The 7,500-nt window shown below is 37.6% G+C and overlaps 3 non-coding genes and 27 pseudogenes across 3 annotated transcripts; all 30 read right to left on the reverse strand.

The window, feature by feature from the left end:
* Positions 1-35, reverse strand: part of LOC148451549 (5S ribosomal RNA) — a 119-nt pseudogene extending 84 nt beyond the window's left edge.
* Positions 36-150: 115 nt separating this feature from the next.
* Positions 151-269, reverse strand: LOC148451550 (5S ribosomal RNA; annotated as a pseudogene).
* Positions 270-385: 116 nt separating this feature from the next.
* On the reverse strand, positions 386-504 carry LOC148451551 (5S ribosomal RNA; annotated as a pseudogene).
* A 116-nt stretch (positions 505-620) lies between these two features.
* Positions 621-739, reverse strand: LOC148451552 (5S ribosomal RNA; annotated as a pseudogene).
* A 116-nt stretch (positions 740-855) lies between these two features.
* Positions 856-974, reverse strand: LOC148451553 (5S ribosomal RNA). Its single transcript, XR_015875079.1, has one exon. It is a non-coding gene; the product is annotated as a 5S ribosomal RNA (ribosomal RNA).
* A 115-nt stretch (positions 975-1,089) lies between these two features.
* Positions 1,090-1,208, reverse strand: LOC148451554 (5S ribosomal RNA; annotated as a pseudogene).
* Positions 1,209-1,324: 116 nt separating this feature from the next.
* On the reverse strand, positions 1,325-1,443 carry LOC148451555 (5S ribosomal RNA; annotated as a pseudogene).
* A 111-nt stretch (positions 1,444-1,554) lies between these two features.
* LOC148451556 (5S ribosomal RNA) lies at positions 1,555-1,673 on the reverse strand (annotated as a pseudogene).
* Positions 1,674-1,788: 115 nt separating this feature from the next.
* On the reverse strand, positions 1,789-1,907 carry LOC148451557 (5S ribosomal RNA; annotated as a pseudogene).
* A 116-nt stretch (positions 1,908-2,023) lies between these two features.
* On the reverse strand, positions 2,024-2,142 carry LOC148451558 (5S ribosomal RNA; annotated as a pseudogene).
* Positions 2,143-2,253: 111 nt separating this feature from the next.
* Positions 2,254-2,372, reverse strand: LOC148451559 (5S ribosomal RNA; annotated as a pseudogene).
* A 116-nt stretch (positions 2,373-2,488) lies between these two features.
* LOC148451560 (5S ribosomal RNA) lies at positions 2,489-2,607 on the reverse strand. Its single transcript, XR_015875080.1, has one exon. It is a non-coding gene; the product is annotated as a 5S ribosomal RNA (ribosomal RNA).
* A 115-nt stretch (positions 2,608-2,722) lies between these two features.
* On the reverse strand, positions 2,723-2,841 carry LOC148451561 (5S ribosomal RNA; annotated as a pseudogene).
* Positions 2,842-2,957: 116 nt separating this feature from the next.
* LOC148451562 (5S ribosomal RNA) lies at positions 2,958-3,076 on the reverse strand (annotated as a pseudogene).
* Positions 3,077-3,187: 111 nt separating this feature from the next.
* LOC148451563 (5S ribosomal RNA) lies at positions 3,188-3,306 on the reverse strand (annotated as a pseudogene).
* A 116-nt stretch (positions 3,307-3,422) lies between these two features.
* Positions 3,423-3,541, reverse strand: LOC148451564 (5S ribosomal RNA; annotated as a pseudogene).
* Positions 3,542-3,657: 116 nt separating this feature from the next.
* Positions 3,658-3,776, reverse strand: LOC148451565 (5S ribosomal RNA; annotated as a pseudogene).
* A 115-nt stretch (positions 3,777-3,891) lies between these two features.
* LOC148451566 (5S ribosomal RNA) lies at positions 3,892-4,010 on the reverse strand (annotated as a pseudogene).
* A 116-nt stretch (positions 4,011-4,126) lies between these two features.
* Positions 4,127-4,245, reverse strand: LOC148451567 (5S ribosomal RNA; annotated as a pseudogene).
* Positions 4,246-4,361: 116 nt separating this feature from the next.
* Positions 4,362-4,480, reverse strand: LOC148451568 (5S ribosomal RNA; annotated as a pseudogene).
* Positions 4,481-4,596: 116 nt separating this feature from the next.
* On the reverse strand, positions 4,597-4,715 carry LOC148451569 (5S ribosomal RNA; annotated as a pseudogene).
* A 350-nt stretch (positions 4,716-5,065) lies between these two features.
* Positions 5,066-5,184, reverse strand: LOC148451570 (5S ribosomal RNA; annotated as a pseudogene).
* Positions 5,185-5,300: 116 nt separating this feature from the next.
* LOC148451571 (5S ribosomal RNA) lies at positions 5,301-5,419 on the reverse strand (annotated as a pseudogene).
* A 116-nt stretch (positions 5,420-5,535) lies between these two features.
* On the reverse strand, positions 5,536-5,654 carry LOC148451572 (5S ribosomal RNA; annotated as a pseudogene).
* Positions 5,655-5,770: 116 nt separating this feature from the next.
* On the reverse strand, positions 5,771-5,889 carry LOC148451573 (5S ribosomal RNA; annotated as a pseudogene).
* A 116-nt stretch (positions 5,890-6,005) lies between these two features.
* LOC148451574 (5S ribosomal RNA) lies at positions 6,006-6,124 on the reverse strand (annotated as a pseudogene).
* A 351-nt stretch (positions 6,125-6,475) lies between these two features.
* Positions 6,476-6,594, reverse strand: LOC148451575 (5S ribosomal RNA; annotated as a pseudogene).
* Positions 6,595-6,710: 116 nt separating this feature from the next.
* Positions 6,711-6,829, reverse strand: LOC148451576 (5S ribosomal RNA). Its single transcript, XR_015875099.1, has one exon. It is a non-coding gene; the product is annotated as a 5S ribosomal RNA (ribosomal RNA).
* Positions 6,830-6,944: 115 nt separating this feature from the next.
* On the reverse strand, positions 6,945-7,063 carry LOC148451577 (5S ribosomal RNA; annotated as a pseudogene).
* A 117-nt stretch (positions 7,064-7,180) lies between these two features.
* Positions 7,181-7,299, reverse strand: LOC148451578 (5S ribosomal RNA; annotated as a pseudogene).
* Between the last annotated feature and the right edge of the window lie 201 nt (positions 7,300-7,500).

The following is a 7,500-nucleotide window of genomic DNA, read 5'->3' on the forward strand; positions in this document are numbered from 1 at the left end:
AGATTGGGCATGTCCAGTGTGGTTTGGCTGTAAGTGCTCAAAAACGTAAACTTTAGACCTCTTTTACTTCTTAACTCAAGTAAATTCAATGATAAGTTGAAAAATGAAATGTAAAATGTTATAGAAAAGAATGTTATGGCAGTATAAAATTACCTACAGCACCTGGTATTCCCAGGTGGTCTCCCATCCAAGTACTAACCAGGCCCAACACTGCATAGCTTCCAAGATCAGTTGAGATTGGGCATGTCCAGTGTGGTTTGGCTGTAGGTGCTCAAAAACATTAACTATAGACCTCTTTTACTTCTTAACTCAAGTAAATTCATTGATAAGTTGAAAAAATGAAATGTAAAATGTAATAGAAAAGAATGTTTTGGTTGTCTAAAATTACCTACAGCACCTGGTATTCCCAGGTGGTCTCCCATCCAAGTACAAACGAGGCCCAACACTGCATAGCTTCCAAGATCAGACGAGATTGGGCATGTCCAGTGTGGTTTGGCTGTAGGTGCTCAAAAGCATTAAATTTAGACCTCTATTACTTCTTAACTCAAGTAAATTCATTGATAAGTTGAAAAAATTAAATGTAAAATGTAATAGAAAAGAATGTTATGGTAGTATAAAATTACCTACAGCTCCTGGTATTCCCAGGTGGTCTCCCATCCAAGTACTAACCAGGCCCAACACTGCATAGCTTTCAAGATCAGACGAGATTGGGCATGTCCAGTGTGGTTTGGCTGTAGGTGCCCAAAAGCATTAAATTTATACCGCTATTACTTCTTAACTCAAGGAAATTCATTGATAAGTTGAAAAAATTAAATGTAAAATGTAATAGAAAAGAATGTTATGGCAGTATAAAATTACCTACAGCACCTGGTATTCCCAGGTGGTCTCCCATCCAAGTACTAACCAGGCCCAACACTGCATAGCTTCCAAGATCAGACGAGATTGGGCATGTCCAGTGTGGTTTGACTGTAGGTGCTCAAAAACATTAACTTTAGACCTCTTTTACTTCTTAACTCAAGTAAATTCAATGATAAGTTGTAAAATTAAATGTAAAATATAATAGAAAAGAATGTTATGGCAGTATAAAATTACCTACAGCTCCTGGTATTGCAAGGTGGTCTCCCATCCAAGTACTAACCAGGCCCAACACTGCATAGCTTCCAAGATCAGACGAGATTGGGCATGTCCAGTGTGCTTTGGCTGTAGGTGCTCAAAAACATTAACTTTAGACCTCTTTTACTTCTTAACTCAAGTAAATTCATTGATAAGTTGAAAAAATTAAATGTAAAATGTAATAGAAAAGAATGTTATGGCAGTATAAAATTACCTACAGCACTTTGTATTCCCAGGTGGTCTCCCATCCAAGTACAAACCAGGCCAAACACTGCATAGCTTCCAAGATCAGACGAGATTGGGCATGTCCAGTGTGGTTTGGCTGTAGGTGCTCAAAGACATTAACTTTAGACCTCTTTTACTTCTTTACTCAAGTAAATTCATTGATAAGTTGAAAAAATTAAATGTAAAATGTAATAGACTGTTATGGCAGTATAAAATTACCTACAGCACCAGGGATTCCTAGGTGGTCTCCCATCCAAGTACTAACCAGGTCCAACACTGCATAGCTTCCAAAATCAGACGAGATTGGGCATGTCCAGTGTGGTTTGACTGTAGGTGCTCAAAAACATTAACTTTAGACCTCTTTTACTTCTTAACTCAAGTAAATTCAATGATAAGTTGTAAAATTAAATGTAAAATATAATAGAAAAGAATGTTATGGCAGTATAAAATTACCTACAGCTCCTGGTATTGCAAGGTGGTCTCCCATCCAAGTACTAACCAGGCCCAACACTGCATAGCTTCCAAGATCAGACGAGATTGGGCATGTCCAGTGTGCTTTGGCTGTAGGTGCTCAAAAACATTAACTTTAGACCTCTTTTACTTCTTAACTCAAGTAAATTCATTGATAAGTTGAAAAAATTAAATGTAAAATGTAATAGAAAAGAATGTTATGGCAGTATAAAATTACCTACAGCACCTTGTATTCCCAGGTGGTCTCCCATCCAAGTACAAACCAGGCCAAACACTGCATAGCTTCCAAGATCAGACGAGATTGGGCATGTCCAGTGTGGTTTGGCTGTAGGTGCTCAAAGACATTAACTTTAGACCTCTTTTACTTCTTTACTCAAGTAAATTCATTGATAAGTTGAAAAAATTAAATGTAAAATGTAATAGACTGTTATGGCAGTATAAAATTACCTACAGCACCAGGGATTCCTAGGTGGTCTCCCATCCAAGTACTAACCAGGTCCAACACTGCATAGCTTCCAAAATCAGACGAGATTGGGCATGTCGAGTGGGGTTTGGCTGTAGGTGCTCATAAACATTAACTTTAGACCTCTTTTACTTCTTAACTCAAGTAAATTCATTGATAAGTTGAAAAAATTAAATGTAAAATGTAATAGAAAAGAATGTTATGGCTGCATAAAATTACCTACAGCACCTGGTATTCCCAGGTGGTCTCCCATCCAAGTACTAACCAGGCCCAACACTGCATAGCTTCCAAGATCAGACGAGATTGGGCATGTCCAGTGTGGTTTGACTGTAGGTGCTCAAAAACATTAACTTTAGACCTCTTTTACTTCTTAACTCAAGTAAATTCAATGATAAGTTGTAAAATTAAATGTAAAATATAATAGAAAAGAATGTTATGGCAGTATAAAATTACCTACAGCTCCTGGTATTGCAAGGTGGTCTCCCATCCAAGTACTAACCAGGCCCAACACTGCATAGCTTCCAAGATCAGACGAGATTGGGCATGTCCAGTGTGCTTTGGCTGTAGGTGCTCAAAAACATTAACTTTAGACCTCTTTTACTTCTTAACTCAAGTAAATTCATTGATAAGTTGAAAAAATTAAATGTAAAATGTAATAGAAAAGAATGTTATGGCAGTATAAAATTACCTACAGCACCTTGTATTCCCAGGTGGTCTCCCATCCAAGTACAAACCAGGCCAAACACTGCATAGCTTCCAAGATCAGACGAGATTGGGCATGTCCAGTGTGGTTTGGCTGTAGGTGCTCAAAGACATTAACTTTAGACCTCTTTTACTTCTTTACTCAAGTAAATTCATTGATAAGTTGAAAAAATTAAATGTAAAATGTAATAGACTGTTATGGCAGTATAAAATTACCTACAGCACCAGGGATTCCTAGGTGGTCTCCCATCCAAGTACTAACCAGGTCCAACACTGCATAGCTTCCAAAATCAGACGAGATTGGGCATGTCGAGTGGGGTTTGGCTGTAGGTGCTCATAAACATTAACTTTAGACCTCTTTTACTTCTTAACTCAAGTAAATTCATTGATAAGTTGAAAAAATTAAATGTAAAATGTAATAGAAAAGAATGTTATGGCTGCATAAAATTACCTACAGCACCTGGTATTCCCAGGTGGTCTCCCATCCAAGTACTAACCAGGCCCAACACTGCATAGCTTCCAAGATAAGACGAGATTGGGCATGTCCAGTGTGGTTTGGCTGTAGGTGCTCAAAAACATTAACTTTAGACATCTATTACTTCTTAACTTAAGTAAATTCATTGATAAGTTGAAAAAATTAAATTTAAAATGTAATAGAAAAGAATGTTATGGCACTATAAAATTACCTACAGCACCTGGTAATCCCAGGTGGTCTCCCATCCAAGTACTAACCAGGCCCAACACTGCATAGCTTCCAAGATCAGACGAGATTGGGCATGTCCAGTGTGGTTTGGCTGTAGGTGCTCAAAAACGTAAACTTTAGACCTCTTTTACTTCTTAACTCAAGTAAATTCAATGATAAGTTGAAAAATGAAATGTAAAATGTTATAGAAAAGAATGTTAGGGCAGTATAAAATTACCTACAGCACCTGGTATTCCCAGGTGGTCTCCCATCCAAGTAATAACCAGGCCCAACACTGCATAGCTTCCAAGATCAGTTGAGATTGGGCATGTCCAGTGTGGTTTGGCTGTAGGTGCTCAAAAACATTAACTATAGACCTCTTTTACTTCTTAACTCAAGTAAATTCATTGATAAGTTGAAAAAATGAAATGTAAAATGTAATAGAAAAGAATGTTTTGGTTGTCTAAAATTACCTACAGCACCTGGTATTCCCAGGTGGTCTCCCATCCAAGTACAAACGAGGCCCAACACTGCATAGCTTCCAAGATCAGACGAGATTGGGCATGTCCAGTGTGGTTTGGCTGTAGGTGCTCAAAAGCATTAAATTTAGACCTCTATTACTTCTTAACTCAAGTAAATTCATTGATAAGTTGAAAAAATTAAATGTAAAATGTAATAGAAAAGAATGTTATGGTAGTATAAAATTACCTACAGCTCCTGGTATTCCCAGGTGGTCTCCCATCCAAGTACTAACCAGGCCCAACACTGCATAGCTTCCAAGATCAGAAGAGATTGGGCATGTCCACTGTGGTTTGGCTGTAGGTGCTCAAAAGCGTTAAATTTAGACCGCTTTTACTTCTTAACACAAGTAAATTCATTGATAAGTTGAAAAAATTAAATGTAAAATGTAATAGAAAAGAATGTTATGGCAGTATAAAATTACCTACAGCACCTGGGATTCCTAGGTAGTCTCCCATCCAAGTACTAACCAGTCCCAACACTGCATAGCTTCCAAGATCAGATGAGATTGGGCATGTCCAGTGTGGTTTGGCTGTAGGTGCTCAAAAATATTAACTTTAGACCTCTATTACTTCTTAACTCAAGTAAATTCATTAATAAGTTGAAAAAATTAAATGTAAAATGTAATAGAAAAGAAGGTTATGGCAGTATAAAATTACCTACTGCACCTGGTTTTCCCAGGTGGTCTCCCATCCAAGTACTGACCATGCCCAACACTGCATAGCTACCAATATAAAATGAGATGGGGCATGTCCAGTGTGGATTGGCTGTAGGTGCTCAAAAGTATTAACTTTAGACCTCTTTTACTTCTTAACTCAAGTAAATTCAATGATAAGTTGAAAAATTAAATGTAAAATGTAATAGAAAAGAATGTTATGGCAGTATAAAATTACCTACAGCTCCTGGTATTCCCAGGTGGTCTCCCATCCAAGTACTAACCAGGCCCAACACTGCATAGCTTCCAAGATCAGACGAGATTGGGCATGTCCAGTGCGGTTTGGCTGTAGGTGCTCAAAAACATTAACTTTAGACCTCTATTACTTCTTAAATCAAGTAAATTCATTGATAAGTTGAAAAAATGAAATGTAAAATGTAATAGAAAAGAATGTTATGGCAGTATAAAATTACCTACAGCACCTGGGATTCCTAGGTGGTCTCCTATCCAAGTACTAACCAGGTCCAACACTGCATAGCTTCCAAGATCAGACGAGATTGGGCATGTCCAGTGTGGTTTGGCTGTAGGTGCTCAAAAACATTAACTTTAGACCTCTTTTACTTCTTAACTCAAGTAAATTCATTGATAAGTTGAAAAAATGAAATGTAAAATGTAATAGAAAAGAATGTTATGGCTGCATTAAATTACCTACTGCACCTGTTATTCCCAGGTGGTCTCCCATCCAGGTACTAACCAGGCACAACACTGCATAGCTTCCAAGATCAGACGAGATTGGGCATGTCCAGTGTGGTTTGGCAGTAGGTGCTCAAAAACATTAACTTTAGACCTCTATTACTTCTTAACTCAAGTAAATTCATTGATAAGTTGAAAAATTTAAATGTAAAATGTAATAGAAAAGAATGTTCTGGCAGTATAAAATTACCTACAGCTCCTGGTATTCCCAGGTGGTCTCCCATCCAAGTACTAACCAGGCCCAACACTGCATAGCTTCCAAGATCAGACGAGATTGGGCATGTCCACTGTGGTTTGGCTGTAGGTGCTCAAAAGCATTAAATTTAGACCGCTTTTACTTCTTAACACAAGTAAATTCATTGATAAGTTGAAAAAATTAAATGTAAAATGTAATAGAAAAGAATGTTATGGCAGTTTAAAATTACCTACAGCACCTGGGATTCCTAGGTAGTCTCCCATCCAAGTAGTAACCAGTCCCAACACTGCATAGCTTCCAAGATCAGACGAGATTGGGCATGTCCAGTGTGGTTTGGCTGTAGGTGCTCAAAAACATTAACTTTAGACCTGTATTACTTCTTAACTCAAGTAAATTCATTGATAAGTTGAAAAAATTAAATGTAAAATGTAATAGAAAAGAATGTTATGGCAGTATAAAATTACCTACTGCACCTGGTTTTCCCAGGTGGTCTCCCATCCAAGTTCTGACCTTACCCAACACTGCATAACTACCAAGATAAGACGAGATTGGGCATGTCCAGTGTGGATTGGCTGTAGGTGCTCAGAAGTATTAACTTTAAACCTCTATTACTTCTTAACTCAAGGAAATTCATTGATAAGTTGAAAAAATTAAATGTAAAATGTAATAGAAAAGAATGTTCTGGTAGTATAAAAATACCTATATCTCCTGGTATTCCCAGGTGGTCTCCCATCCAAGTACTAACCAGGCCCAACACTGCATAGCTTCCAAGATCAGACGAGATTGGGCATGTCCACTGTGGTTTGGCTGTAGGTGCTCAAAAGCATTAAATATAGACCACTTTTACTTCTTAACACAAGTAAATTCATTGATAAGTTGAAATAATCAAATGTAAAATGTAATAGAAAAGACTGTTATGGCAGTATAAAATTACCTACAGCACCTGGTATTCCCAGGTGGTTTCCCATCCAAGTACTAACCAGGCCCAACACTGCATAGCTTCCAAGATCAGACGAGATTGGGCATGTCCAGTGTGGTTTGGCTGTAGGTGCTCAAAAACATTAACTTTAGACCTCTTTTACTTCTTAACTCAAGTAAATTCAATGATAAGTTGAAAAATGAAATGTAAAATGTAATAGAAAAGAATGTTATGGCAGTATAAAATTACCTACAGCATCTGGTTTTCCCAGGTGGTCTCCCATCTAAGTACTAACCAGGCCCAACACTGCATAGCTTCCAAGATCAGACGAGATTGGGCATGTCCAGTGTGGTTTGGCTGTAGGTGCTCAAAAACATTAACTTTAGACCTCTTTTACTTCTTAACTCAAGTAAATTCATTGATAAGTTGAAAAAATCAAATGTAAAATGTAATAAAAAAGAATGATTTTGGCTGTCTAAAATTACCTACAGCTCCTGGTATTCCCAGGTGGTCTCCCATCCAAGTACAAACCAGGCCCAACACTGCATAGTTTCCAAGATCAGACGAGATTGGGCATGTCCAGTGTGGTTTGACTGTAGATGCTCAAAATCATTAACTTTAGACCTGTATTACTTCTTAACTCAAGTAAATTCATTGATAAGTTGAAAAAATTAAATGTAAAATGTAATAGAAAAGAATGTTATGGCAGTATAAAATTACCTACTGCACCTGCTTTTCCCAGGTGGTCTCCCATCCAAGTCCTGACCATACCCAACACTGCATAGTTACCAAGATAAGACGA

The sequence above is a fragment of the Taudactylus pleione genome, unplaced genomic scaffold (assembly GCF_031769625.1).
Source record: "Taudactylus pleione unplaced genomic scaffold, aTauple2 ptg001184l, whole genome shotgun sequence".
Taxonomy (NCBI): Eukaryota; Metazoa; Chordata; class Amphibia; order Anura; family Myobatrachidae; genus Taudactylus; species Taudactylus pleione.